Raw genomic sequence first — 14,421 nt, 5'->3', positions numbered from 1 at the left:
ACTAATGGCACAGCATACAGGATAATGTGCTGCCTGACTAAACACTTATAAGGTCCTTAAGGCGAGACCTATTGGCTATGCCAATGTTTGTTAATGAAGGGAAGGGACTGCCTCGTCGCTGTTTAAAGTGCCTTGTTTTTATGTGTTTCTTTGCATATTTCAGGAAGTTCATGTTGTGAGTGGTGTCTGTTTCTATTGTATTTATGTTTTTGTTTGTGTGAAGAGCCTCTTTGTGTTTCCTTGTGGAATTCTCTTTATTTTGTGTGTCTGTGACTTAATTGTAAATTTCAGTATGTCTGCGTTGCAGTCCATCTTTTTTTTAATGTGTTTGTGTGAAATTCTTGATTTTTTTAGTTGTGTGCGTTAATCTGTTTGTGTATTTTCTTAAATGCATATAATTCTACGTTTGCATGTTTGTGCTTTCTGTTTTGTGTGTGAAAGTGTTTGCCTCTTTGCGCACAGCTGTCACTTTATGAGATAATACATGCTGGTACCCAAAACATTTCTCAAAGGCAGCAGACTGCACCCATGAATGTCATGATTGCTGCGGATACCAACGATGCGTAGTCTCGATTACATCTTGTGCGTCATTCTTCCACCACCAGGCATTCTGCCCCTTTATTTCACACCTGTGGGGTTTGTTTTTACGTCAAGACTAACAGCGCGCGTGCGCTCTTCTGCAGGGCATGGTGCTTTTCTGGTCCCAGTGGTAATTCCTCATTCTTAGTCCTTTAGCCAGTGCTGTTAGTTGCTTTTCTGGTTACAGTGGTAATTCCTCACTCTTAGTCCCCCAGACAGTGCTGCAGCTGCTTCTCTAGTCCCAGTGGTAATTCCTCAATCTAATTCCTTTAGACAGTGCTGCAGCTATTACTCTAGTCCTATCAGTAATTCCTCACTCTTAGTTCTCTAGACAGTGCTGCAGCTGTCTCTCTCTTCCCAGTGCTAATTCCTCATTCTTAGCCCTCTAGACTCCTCTAATAAAAAATATAATATATAACGCCAAGAGCTCTCACTTTCACAAATTCAAGAACAAAAAAAATATCGTCATCATAAATCTATACTGCACACCACTATACTCTATACAACAGCACTCTATCCTAACACTACTTTTTGCTTCTCATTACATACTAAACTTCACCATACGACGAGACCGATTGGCATTGCCAATGCTTGTTATTTTGGCATTGAGGGTCACTCACCCTTCAATAGGGGAAGCACTTAGCTCTCTTCACTGTGCCACCATTTGACCCCACAATTTTAATTTCGAGGTAATTAGTTGTAAAATCCGATGTGGTCATAATGGTAACACATGAAACAAGCATTTGCAATGCAATCTGTCTCGCCTTTGGGACCTTATATGTATTTAGCTGTGCAGGACATTAGCCTGGGTCCCGAAACATCTACTGTTCTTTAACATGGATGGAAAATAGGCACCAAACCGCATCATACGCCAGGTATGGGAACACATGGAGAGAAATATTGCTTTTTAGCAGGAACTGGTATAGTGTAAAGCTCTGTTTTTAATATAAAATCAGGGCCTTTAGTGCTCATATTACTGAAAATACAAGATTTGAACTACGGGTGCTCATGGAAGACAATTTCTATGGAATGGAATCTAGAGAATGCTAAAGTGATTCTGGTATTTTACTGACCTCTGCTGATCGTTTTATCTCAAGAAAGTTAAATTGAGGCAGTTGCCAGAAATATTTTTTTTAAAAGGAAACTCCGTCAGCAGAAAGCTATGCTGGTATTTTACGGACCTCTTCTGGGCCAGAAATGACAACTATCATTTGAGTCTCAGTAAGCGTAGGACTATCTTCCCATTAGAATGAAAGTTCAAATAACTGGACGTTTAACTGGATAGGACTAGAAAACTATCAACTACAAGCTATGGAGTTGTGGGAAACACTGCAGCTTTAATATTGTATTCACACTGGCACTGCGGCCAATCGATTAATAGCTAAAACCACTGAAATTATACAATACGGGGACGAACAAATTATGTGGCAGGATTGAAAAAAATGTATGGCAAGTAAAAGCAAAATATACGATTTACATAACGTTGGCATATTCACAGATTAACATTGTTTGGGCAAACGCATAACCTCATTGGTACCAGTTTAACATCCAAATACTGAACGATGACTAGTCAAACTTTACATAATATGTTTTGCAGCAACAAGTGTAGCTGCATCTTTAGTACCTTTTGAGCTAGAAAGATTTGGGTTAAAATCTTAAATATGAAGAAGGTAGTTAGGCGGCAAATCGGTAATTCTGCAGCTCAGTTAATAGCAAAGGGAATATATGTGAAAGTGGCAATTAAAGTGCACTTTAGATCATCCATTTTCAACAGCTTGAAGTAAATTTAACGGAGATGAACACATTCCTGCATAATTTGGCCACAACTGGTTAAATTAATAAGGCAGTGCAAGTTTTATTCATTCAACTCGTTTTGGGAGTTCCACCCGAAGCCTCTGTCATATTTCTAGTATATCTTATGCATTTAAATGTAGTCTATGAAGAACGTGCTTAGCTTACGTTTTGGTTTTTGACTAACTGCTGAAACCTAAAAACTGATTATGAAAATGTGAAAACCTCACAGAACTTTCCTGTATAGAAAGAACTACATGAATAGTCAAAGGCAATAACGTCCTTTAACCTGTCTTGGTTCTTTTAATCATGCAAGAGGTCTCTTAACAGCATTGGACAACTTTAACTCAGTTATTTAATTCGATTACCGGAGTGAGATTTTATAATGTCTGCACTTCAGTACACCGACTCCTGGTGGATGCGGTTTGAAACATTCCAACTATTCAAACCAGGAAAGGAAAAAAACGCAGCAGTTAAACACGTAAATTACTGCAAATTAGATGAAGTGGACATAAAAAAACAGATTGCTTTACCTTTTGTAATTCATATGGAAAATACCTCGAGAAGAAATCCCTGTCCCTGGGTGCATAACGGGATTCAACTGGCTCTTAACCTATAATTTTACACACTGCTTTATTGGCAGAGCTGAAATATAGTTGTTGAAACCAAGAAAGAGAAGCATTTGTAACACACGGACAAAGAGAATTGGAGACATCAGAGCAAAGCAAATGAGCAGCCGGAGCAGATTTATGGCCGATGGGGGAGATGAGCTATGCTCGGCCTGTGGATGTTGTGAGGGCTGGCAGGGAGGGGCTCCAGAGGAGAGACTCAGGATACGAGGCTCTGTAAGTATGGTGCTCAGGGAAACAACAAGTCACTGTACCCCATAAAATTGCTGCACCCCACACATTAACCAACATTGAACCCGAAGGCCTACTGGCATGGAGCACCTGTACACACCTCAACCTACAAATAAAGCAACAATGCTAAATGGTTGTGCCAATTCTAATGCTAACTTTTATAGTGCCGTTTTGGGAACCGCGCTCCAGTCGTCTTTGAGCATTCCAGGCATCCTGTATAAATCACGTCCTTATTAATTTCTGGAAAACGAATTACACCAATTGTGGCACAGCAGAGCTTCTTGAGCTATACATCAAAAAGTGTATAAAGCTCGTGCCTACTGCTAGAGAACTTATGCAGCAATGGCCATCCGATGTGTGAGAATGCAACGCAGTGCGCCGGTCCTGTGCATACACAATCATGTGAGGAAGCACTGGTATTGAGACAGCGCTCTTTTCATAAAGCATCTCATTAGGCGTTTGCATTACCCCATAAGTGAAAGGAATGCAAGCAAAACGACCTTGCAAACGGAATACCAAACTGCAGGTGCATTTCTTACAAATCCAAAAAATGGCTGGTTAAATAGAAGCAATAAACTATGTGGCACGGTGTTCAGAAATAGTGAGCCGCGCATTGGTTTGGCAGACTGGCTTCTTTCTATGTTTCCATTATTCTGGCAGGCTGGAAGGCAGTCTTATCCAGAGAATATAAGGGATGCCACCTGTCAGACCGCATTGCATGCAGTCCACAGCCTCTCACCTGCCCACCATCTGCCAAGAGAGAGACGAAGAAATGCTCAGGCAAGGACGTAGCTATCAACTGTGCAGCCGGTGCTGTGGCACCGAGATCCAGAGGCATGAGTGGCCAAATTAAAATAATTTTTGGGGTACTCTACAACCCACACAGGAGTGAGTGACTCGTCCCTAATCTGTCCTAGGTTCCCTTACTGTGTCACTGGCCATGGGTCTGTACCCCACACTAATAAATAAACACCTCGTGTCACTCACGCCTCTCACCTGCTTAAAGTCTGACAGGAGGGTGATAAATGCCCCATCAGCCTTCTTGTACTGCACGCTGATGCAGTCCTGCTCGCTGTCCGCCTCCATCCTCCAGACAGACCCTGACGCGGAGCTCGGCCAGTCCCAGCATGGACCACGGCAAGAGGGCCAGCAGGAGGCACAAGACCTCAAAAGACGAGAGGCTTAGAGGTGCAGAACAGAGAGAACATCCCCCCGGGAATATCCAGAGACAGGGGGTGGGGAGAGGCCCACAGAGTGGAGGGACAGAATTAAGTTAAGGGGAGAGTGAAGCAGGGAGTGGTGGGGGAGAAACAATTGAGGGAAGCAAACAGGGGAAACAGACAGAAACGGGACAAAATGGGCTGAGAGAAATGATGGCCAGAAGAGCGTCAGGTGAGAGACGAAGCGAGTAGAGGTATGGTTGTGAAGTCGAGCATCGAAGGATGAGCGAACATGTTAGGGAGAGGAGTCTTGGTGAGGGAGTACAGACAGTCAGAGAAGACGAGGGAGAGTTCAATGCTAAGCAACAGATGCAGACCTGAACGATGCGGGGGGAGTGGAGCCAAAAACACACAACACTGAAACTTTCCAAAGTTTGCAAAAAGTTTCCCCCAGAGTCTGGCTCGGGAGGGCAGCACTCCGGAGGATGGTGATTCTTGTAGTGTCGCGGTCTAGTTGACGCGCACTACGTCAGGACGGCACCGCGCGTAGCGGCCATATTGGACGCTACTGCGTATGCGTGATGATTAGCGCGGCGCGAGAGACGGCGATCGGAGCGTGTTGCCCGGCTCTCTCTCGGGGAAGAGTTATAAGTGTTATTAAAGGCATATACATCCCTTACAAGGCCTCCTGCAAGTTATTGGGGGAAGAGCAGCAAGCAGACACTGCCCATAGCATCATTACAGTGGCGACGAGGCTGGGCTGGTGAGAACCCTGCGTGGACCAGGAGGAAGGTGCCCCCAACTTGCTTCAGGGAGGAGTACCCACAAGGAGGGACGTCACCCCACGCGGTAAGAGGACCGAGGGGGTCGAGGACAGACGCCTACGCACCGGGAGAGCGCGGCAGTGGCAGACAGACGCCAGAGAGTGGAACGTGGGCAGTGAAGGTGCCGGCCATGAAGCGGAGGAACAGCGCAGGCAGGCGGACCGCAGAACGGCAGAGGAGACCCTGGTGGAATCGGGTGACGACGGCGCAGGCAGCTCGAACGCAGTCCCAGGTACCCGAAGAAGGGGAGCGGGGACAGACGCGCCAGGTAGCCCAAGGAAACAGGCGGAAGCCAAAATGAGTGCACAACCATCAGCTTTAACGACGCCGATCCCGTTCCTTCCACGTCCGGGAGAACCCCAAATGAAGTGGGAAGACTGGAGGGAGTACTTCAAAAACTACCTAGAAGCGCTGGAAGATGAGAACGAGGAGGCGTTCTCCAGTGCCAGGAGGAAGAGGATACTCTTACACAATCTGGGACCAGAAGGAATACGGGTGTTTCAAAACCTCACACCGGTCGCCAGACAGGTAGGGGACACAGATGTGTTCTCACACGCCATTGAAGACTTGGACAACCACTATCGGCCTGCAGTGTGCACCTCTATCGACCGCTATAATTTCCAGCAGAGGAAGCAAGAAGCGGGGGAAACAATAGACGACTACGTGGCGGCGCTGCGTAAACTCGCGATAACGTGCAAGTATGGAGGGTTACAGGAAGAATTCATCAAGGACCAAATCGTAATGCATACGACGAGCAAGACGGTGCAAGATAAACTGTGGGCGAGTGGGGATGCGACGCTGAAAGACGTGATCGCCATAGTAAAAAGGGCGGAACTGACCAAGCGCTGCGCGGAGGCGGCAAAGAGAGACCCGGCCCCCAGACTCACGGTCAATAAGGTGGATGATGCGGACCAGCACGGACGAGGTAAAACAGCGCCGGGGGAGTACAGAGGAACGCCCAAAGGGAAGGCCAAACCAGGACAGACATGGAAGCAAGAAAAGGGAGAAGCGATGAGGTGCTACAGATGCGGAAGCTCGAGCCACGCAGCGCACGACAAACGGTGCCCCGCCTTCAGAGCCAAGTGTGCGTTCTGTGGCCTGGTAGGTCATTACGAGAAAGTATGCCGAAGGAAAGGGAGACAGCAAGCGGTGAAATTTGTGGCGCAAGATGCAGGGGAAGAAGCAGAAGGTCTGGAGGAAGACGATGAAGTCCTGTGTGTGGAGGACCAGGTGCTGGGCATCGATGGGAGGAGAACGCGCAAGCCCCAGTGCGACATGATCATTGGAGGAGTAGGCATCACCATCGTGGCGGATTCAGGGTCTCCCTACACGATCGTCCAAAGATCGGTGTGGAACGAGAGATTCAGACCCACATGGGGCGCACAGCTAGAACCCCCCGACATTCGACCGGTCACCTACACAGGGGAACCCATCCCGATGGTAGGGTTCAAGAAGCTGTTGTTCCAGTTCAAAGAGCGGAGTGCCCACTGCAAACTGTACGTCGCGGAGAAAGGGCCGTCAGTCCTGGGCTGGATGGACCAAGGAGAGTTGGGCGTACAGCTGAATCCAGGAGGGCACACCCAGGTGATGGTGACCCTGGACGGAGAGGAGTCGACGGTGGAGAAATGGCGGAGTGGACACCCGAAGGTTTTTGGCGGGAAAATCGTGAAACTCGAGAAGTTCTCCCACAAGATCGTCCTTAAAGAAAACGCCCGTCCGGTAGCGCACAAAGTAAGGAACATACCGATTGCGGTGAGAGAGGCGGTACAACAGGAACTCCACCGACTGGAAGACGGGGGAATCATCGAACCCATCGACAGCGCGGAGTGGTTGGCGCCTCTGGTAGTGGCCATGAAACCGTCAGGCAAGGTGCGTCTATGCGTGGACCTCAGAGAGTTAAACACGTGCATCGTGGTAGAAAAATTCCCCTTACCACGCATAGAGGAAATGTTGGCCCGCACGAAAGGCGTGAAATGGTTCTCCACCATCGACCTGCAATCGGCATACCACCAGGTAGTGCTGCATCCTACGAGCAAGAAACTGACATCTTTCATCACGCCGTTTGGCTGCTACCAATTCTGCCGCATGCCCTTCGGTCTAGCCTCGGCAGCAGCGGTGTTCCAGAAGCTGATGGCCCGCCTATTCAAGGACATCGAGGGAGTGCAATACTTCCAGGATGACATCCTAGTGATGGGGACTGAGCTGGAAGACCATGACAAGAAACTGGCGGCGGTATTGAAGATCCTAGAGGAGAACGGCCTGACGGCAGAGTGGGAGAAATGTCACTTCGGGATGACATCAGTCACATACCTGGGGCATGAGATAGGAGCGCAGGGGATAACACCGAAGAAAGGGAACGTGAAGGCCATCTGCGACGCACCTCCGCCCACCTCCAAGGAAGAAGTACGGTCATTTTTAGGAATGGCGGAATACTATAGCAAGTTCGTCCACCACTTCGCCACGAAAACTCACCACATGAGGCAACTCACGAGGGACAAGACGGCGTTGGTATGGACTGAAGAGACGCAGGATGAGTTCGACACGGTGAAACAGGAAATTAGCCAAGCGATCCCGCTGCAGGGGTACGATCCTCAGGGGCGGTCCATATTGATGACGGACGCGAGTGACAAAGGGCTAGGAGCGGTGCTCATGCAAGAACGACCAGAAGGAGGGACGGAGACGATCAGCTTCGCGTCCAGGACGTTGACGTCGTCGGAACAAAAGTTCAGTGTGATCGAGAAAGAGATGCTGGCTGTGGTATGGGCCATGACGAAGTACCGTCAGTTCCTGTGGGGCACCAGATTTCAAGTGAAGACGGATCACAAGCCCCTAGTGAAGGTTTTGACATCTGATGGTCATGCCAGCGCCACCCCCCGGATTGCGAAAATGACGCTGAAACTCCTGGAGTATCGGTACGACGTGGAGTACATCCCGGGCTCAAGAAACAAGATAGCGGACTACCTCAGCAGGGCGTCAGCGATGGACAGTGCCTCCAATGGCATGGAAGACGAAGAAGAGATGGTAGCCCTGACAGACGACCCGGAAAAAGCCATCAGCAGGCAGGAGTGGAAAGACGCGTATGCGGCGGATGAAGATATGGACGACATCAAGATGTACATTGTACGAGGGTGGCCAGAACGGAGACGACAAAGACCCAAAGTCCGGCAGTTCTACGAGGTCAGAGAAGAGCTGTCGGTGGGGAACGACGGGGTGTTCGTTTACAGAGGCAACAGAGTGGTACCACCGGAGAACATAGTACCGGATCTGCTATCCATACTACATGAAGGACACCTGGGAATCGTAAAGACGAAGGCCAGGACTAAACAAACGTACTGGTGGCCAGGAATGGACATGCAAGTAGAGATGCACGTGAGAGACTGCGTGCAGTGCCAAGGAGCGGAAAAGATACTGAAGCCAATGAGACCACCCTTAGGGAAGTTCACAAACCCCAGTAACCCATGGGAAGAGGTCGCAGTGGACATCTTAGGGCCTATACTAGACGATCAGGGGGTCCCCAAATACCTCTGTGCGTTAGTAGACAAGTACTCGAAGTGGCCAGAAGTGCACATCAACGAGATCATGGACACGGACGAAATACTGCGCTTCCTCAAGGCAGTGTTCCTCAGGGAAGGCATACCCAGGACCATAATCAGTGACAATGGCCCCCAATTCACCTCGGACAAGTGGGTCACGTTTGCAAACAGGAATGGCATTCTACTTCGGCACACCTCGATATATCATCCGGCCAGCAACGGACAAGTAGAAAGGTTCAACAGGGTGCTTATGGTCTCCATACAAGCGGCCATCACGAGGGGCAAAGACTGGGAGAAAGAAGTGCAAAGCACGATATGGGCATACCGTATCACCCCCACCGGTACGGGGTTCAGTCCCTTCCAGATCCTACGAGGAAGGCAACCCTTCACCAGAGACAATGTTGCTTGGCAGGAGAAGACCATCACCAGCAAATGGTCTCCGGCGGTGGTGCAACACAACCTGGAGAAGGCACAACGCATTTACACGGAACACTACAACCGCAACAAGAGGGTGAAGGAGACGGCGTTGGAAAAAGGGGAGTGGGTCAGAGTGAAGCTGGCAGTCCTGAAGCGGAAGGGAGAAAGCAAGTACTCCCCACCCCTAAGAGTAGAAGAGGTGTACGACCGGGCAGCGTTGCTCAGCGACGGAAACGTGTGGTCTCACGATCGCATGGCCAAGTGCAACAAAATCATACAATGGCCCCGGGAGGACACGGAAGGGGAAACCCCGACGGAAGGGCCGACAAGGGACGCAGGTACGTCCAAAAGAGAGCGCGGAGAGAACATGAGCGAAGAGCAGGAGAGAGAGAGAGACACACCAGACGGATGGCCCCCGGTGGAAAGGACCCAGGAAGACGGTGGGAGAGAAGAGAGAGAGGGCCAGGGCACTCCGGAAGGAACTGACGGAGGCCCGGTCGCAGAAGGAGGCCGAGAAGGACATTCCACACCGGTAAGACACACCCGGGTGGGGAGAGCTGTGGTGAGACCATCCAAGTTTAGAGACTATGAAATGGACTGACCACATGGTCGGGGTAATTGTGTTGGGTGGTATAAAAAGGGGGAGATATGTAGTGTCGCGGTCTAGTTGACGCGCACTACGTCAGGACGGCAACGCGCGTAGCGGCCATATTGGACGCTACTGCGCATGCGCGATGATTAGCGCGGCGCGAGAGACGGCGATCGGAGCGTGTTGCCCGGCGCTCTCTCGGGGAAGAGTTATAAGTGTTATTAAAGGCATATACATCCCTTACAAGGCCTCCTGCAAGTTATTGGGGGAAGAGCAGCAAGCAGACACTGCCCATAGCATCATTACAATTCTCTTGTCCCAGGACTGGCTGCTGTCTGCCCCAGGGGCTGGCTCTGCCACGAGAAGCCGGGACGGTGCTGCTCTGCCCTCCCCACGGTTCTTTCTCTTTCCATTAAGGGCAGGCCCGTCACTTCCTCCAGCCCGGTCCGGCTTCAAAGGGGGTGGGAGCCAGCTCCCTGCTGTTACAACCCCAAATCCCCCGGCATCTGGGGGTAAGTGCCGTCAACCCTGCCCCCACTAGACTTCCTAAATCCCCCACCCCCATGGCACGAATGGTGCTTCTCGAGCCGAGAGGGGCAATGTGCAGGGGTTACTTGGTCCACCTGTGGGTGTGTGGAAAGGCGCGCCAGGTCTTGCTGCAGGGTTATGTCTCATCTTGAAGGCAGAGCTGCCTCCCCAGCAGCGGCGATCGCCTCCAAGGCAGCTGCTCCCGCAGCAACCCCGGATGAGAATAAGCCTCACTGACTGCAGTAGGCATCAGCCGCCTCCTTTCAGCCTCGCTCTGTAGCCACCCCGCCTGCCCGCTTCTTCTCTCCTACTCTGCACCTACTCCTCCCTGTCAGAAACCAGGAAAGGCAGCAGCCATCAATAACAAAGACCATAGACACCGAAGAAAGTCAAGCACTCGAAAAAAACAAGCATTTGCAATGCAATAGGTCTCGCATTCGCAAAAGTTTGAGCTATTGGCATTGTAAATGACAAACCTTTTATCTATGTGTTGGTTTTGAAAATTTACGCTACTTTGTGCTATTGACATTGCAAATAACTGCCTTTTATTTTTGTTTTAGTTTTTAAAATATAAATAGAAGGTTTTGTCAATTACAATGGCAATAGCTTAAATTCGCGAAAATGCGAGACCTATAGCATTGCAAATGCTTGTTACCCTGGCATCTTAAAGAGCACAAGGAATCCGCGATATGTTAATATTTGCAGACAAATAACCTTCACAGAACAATGGTGTGATATTTACATAGCGCTTAACACCGATTTTGCCTTTTCTAAGCGCTAAAGAGCATTTGTTACTATTAGCTCCAATTTAAAGGTACTGGATTTAACAACCTCCGAAGCATGGAACGCTGAGTTTACCTTGGGGGATCCGAACTCTTATAGCCGACGCCAGCGGTGAGGCTCAGCTCTGATTAATTTTACACTTAGAAAAATATTCGTTTTTACGAGATTCTTCGTCTTGCCACACGAAATCTTAACAGAAAAAATATTTTAAACAGTGTCGTACCTATAATAATTTTGGGCAGTCCCGGACGTTTTAAGGATACCTTTACTCCATTTACACCACAGTGCACTATTCTTCAAACAGCAATGTTCGAGAATGAATCGAACGCTCAGAAATGGAAACTCAGGAATTATGGAAGACTACACAAACTGCGCTTGAAAAGTACGTGGTGAAGATGTAAGGACCCAGCCCCTCCTAGAACGAAAAGCGGCTCAAGTACAACAATCCCAACAGTACGTTTTTTTGGGGGGAGAGGGGGTTATTTACGTGTTTCACTCTTCTGTTGAACGAAAGTGACAATAGACCAAATAAAGGGCAGCTTTTAACCGCGCAAGCAACTTGAATCTGTTTAAATAAAACAGGAACTGTGTAAAACGTGTAGGAAGCTGTTGAATGGAGCGCAGCAGCTGCTAGTGTGATGAGGTCCGAGGCAGAGGCGCAACTAGAGCCAAATTTCGGGGGGGGGCTAAAGCAAAAATTTCGAGGGGGGGGGGCTGAATCTTTAAACAGTAGGCAGAGTGGCGCTGATTTCGGGGGTGGGGGGGCTGAATCTAGGCAGAGTGGGGCTGCAGGGGCTCTTAGAAGGGGTGAAACAACAGCGAAGCCTCATTAACATGCAAATGGTCTTTTTAAAGACCTGTGAAGTGCTCAGGCACGGCTTTGTGTCTGCCCGAGAAGTGGTCTCATCCCGGGCTGCCACACACGACGGGGGGGGGGGTCTGAAGCCCTGTGAGTCTAATGGGTGTTGCGCGCCTGGTCCGAGGTGTATCCAGTGAAGGGGCCCGCGGGGTGCAGCTGCTGCGAGCCTTGCAAGGTGGGCAGAGCCTTCAATGAGCTCCCCTACTTCAATTCAGACAAGGCCTACACAGCTTCCCACCAAATAAAATGGGTATTGTTAAACTGTGTAATATGGCATCTCGTATTTTCAGCGCTTAGAAACGGTGGACGTGCTGTATTAAGTCCGACAGTTTGAGGTGTTGCACTGAGACGCTGGCCAGAAAGGCAGGGCCCTATTTTTGAAGGCATTTTCCTTTCACTACATTCACCTAGGAAACACAAAGCTCAGTGGGTCAAGTCTATAGCATCAAAACATAACTTTATTGGACGCGCCCGAGACTGAGTCAGAAAAGAGGTTTATTTCTCTACGCACCAGTCCGAGGCGAGGGCTTCTCTAGCTGAAGGGTTGCGTTACGTATATACTTCCATGCAAATGAAATAGTGTGCCTTTTTGTTCGTACCAGCTCATTTACACACTTACGAACCCCACCTGTATTTACTTTACATGTAACTGGTGCTAAGGGTGCGTAGTTTAATGTGAACGTGCGGATCGTTTGTATAGGATCATCAAGTGCATCGAAAATAACCCGCACTGAACACTCGATGCGCCTTAACGTACACGATACAAAAACGCAAGCCTACACATGCAACCTTGTAAAAATTCACCACAAAACCTACGTGCCTCAAAATGCGAACAAAAAATGTAAACAAAAGTTAAAACGCATGCAATAGTAAAGAGTTAACGTGAATAGAAGGATGCATGCAATAGTAAAACAAACAAGAAGGTAAAGGAAAGAAAACAAACGGAAAGAAAGAGCCTGATCAAAGCTGAAGAAAAGGGAGGGGGAGAAGGGAGGAGGGAGTGCGAGCAGCAGCTGTGTTAAACAAGCCGAGGTGACAAGAAGGGCTGGGCGAGAAGGGAGGGGGGAATGCCAGCAACAGAGGAGCCTGATCAAAGCTGACGAAAAGGGAAGGGGAGAAGGGAGGAGGGAGTGTGAGCAGCAGCTGTGCACGTGCACGCCAACGTGCACTCAAGGTTTAGGCCAGCCAAAACTGTGGGTAGCACTTTGAAAATACCACATATAAAATGTCTCTTCGAGCCTTTGGCTCGCGAGACCTAAAAAGGAAGTTCTTTAAACAAGCATTTACAATGCCCGCAGTGAACTGGGAAAACGCCACTGTTTTGTCGCGCATGCGCACGATGCAAGGCATCGCGCCCATGCGAGACAAAGAGTGCGAATTTACCCACCAATCATAAGACAAACAAGCACTGAAAATGCAACATGGCTCGTATTTACGCGAGATCTATTGCATTTTAAACTGAAGTGTGGGCATTAAAGAAGGCACGAATGGGAGGAGGTGGGAGGGTGGGTGCTGCTGGCCTGAGAAGTCACGGACTGCGGGAGGGAACGGGGGGAGGCAAGGAAACAAAACGGTTTTAAAAGTAAAGGGGCCGATAGCTGTGGAAGGACAATAAGGAGGCGGGATTAAGTTTCCAAAAACCAATCATAAAGCAGCATTTACGATTGCAGCCACTCACAATAGGCAGAAAGTGGGCAGAGCTTCCCCCGCTATACTGTATACACCATCTCTCGACCAGACAGCGCATGAACTGCCTAGGCGAGACCTAAAAATTGCACTTTGAAGGCCAATAGTCATTTAGGGGAGGAATACTGCATCATCCGTATGGAGGGGAAGGCGAAAGATGACCCTGAAAGCTACTAAATCTCGTGACTCACTGTGAAGATGTTACTTGAGTCAGAAAATGTAGAAGGAGACCAGGAGGGGTGCCTGAATGCAACCATGTCCCGCTCCTCTAGCCGAGATAAGAATCAATGTGTTAGTCATTGGCTCCTGTCCTTATTGCAGCCATAAGATTATTCTGCATAATTTTCGGTAGACTCAGAAGACTATTTTCTACACATTTTCTTGGTGATGCTCTACAGTTTGGCTCTATTCACGCAATCAAATCCCATGTATAGGTCAATAAACCCCCTTTGACAGATGCCTTTCTGTAAGAATCTGTACCTTACAATCAGTAGTAAAAGATTTAGACACTGATTAGTTCTTCTGACTCCTTGCCTGAAACCGTACTGGGTTTCTAATAGGATGTAATTGGCTATCTACATGAAACCTTTCAGGATCAACCATAGGAATATATATAGTATATTTGTATAGTATTCCGTAGATTTGTCAAATGGAGCCAAATGTATTAAAGAAGAAATATACACTTGTACGATGGACGAACCCGCAACCATAACTACATTATGGCTATAGGTAACTCTGTAACATTTACATAACTGGTTAATATAAGACATCTGAGCACATCGAGGTGGGGCAAAAAAACTGCCTGGCAATGC

General features: G+C 48.7%; 1 protein-coding gene across 1 annotated transcript in view; it reads left to right on the top strand.

Moving 5' to 3' along the window:
• The window catches only part of LOC146811981 (uncharacterized), a 515,742-nt gene that overhangs the window by 492,174 nt on the left and 9,147 nt on the right, over positions 1 to 14,421 (top strand). The window lies entirely within an intron of this gene.

Source organism: Triturus cristatus, chromosome 7 (assembly GCF_964204655.1).
Source record: "Triturus cristatus chromosome 7, aTriCri1.1, whole genome shotgun sequence".
Lineage (NCBI taxonomy): Eukaryota > Metazoa > Chordata > Amphibia > Caudata > Salamandridae > Triturus > Triturus cristatus.
Note: the sequence above shows the minus strand (reverse complement) of the source record. Positions and strands in the feature narration are given on the sequence as shown.